The following is a 678-nucleotide window of genomic DNA, read 5'->3' as shown; positions in this document are numbered from 1 at the left end:
TGTGTCTTGAACATGTTCGTTGTGTACAAACTTGAAGCGACCCTTGTTTTCCTGTCAGGCTACAAATTGTTTCTCCAATAAACGGTTCTAGAAAACGGACCCCAAATAATGTAACTTCCATGGCGGTTATGGAAGTTACCTCCGAGTCTTCCGAACTCCACAATGGTAGGAGAAGTTATTATACAAATAACTGCCTCAAACAAGCACTATATAAGGGCTCTTCTACAGGTCGGTAGGGCATTCAGACACTTCCATTATACTTGGAATTCTAAAAAATATTGACTTTGCCATCGAAGGATTCTTGACCGGTCTCCTCTAATTTTGTGTTTGCTTTTTCAGGATATATGAACAGCCTTAGAGATCATTAACGCTCAAGATTTTCAGCCTACTGATTTCCTAGAGTTCATCAACTTTAAGTATTTTTAGAATATTAGCTTGTAACTTTTTTTTTTTATAAAGTTTTAATTTATGATATCTGCTTCGACTTTATTAGTTTAGCTAATTGGAACCCACATATTAGCTTGTAATTAAATTGGCATCTTGGAGGTCTAAGGGGAAAATGATTTGAGTTGCGGGATTAGTAGCATATTGTAATTATCTCTTATAAAAACTTTATAACAAGTTAACAATCAAATAATTAGATTACTACATAATATTGGATATGGTTTTTTTTTTTGG

The sequence above is a fragment of the Quercus robur genome, chromosome 3 (assembly GCF_932294415.1).
Source record: "Quercus robur chromosome 3, dhQueRobu3.1, whole genome shotgun sequence".
NCBI classification, from domain to species: Eukaryota; Viridiplantae; Streptophyta; class Magnoliopsida; order Fagales; family Fagaceae; genus Quercus; species Quercus robur.
Note: the sequence above shows the minus strand (reverse complement) of the source record.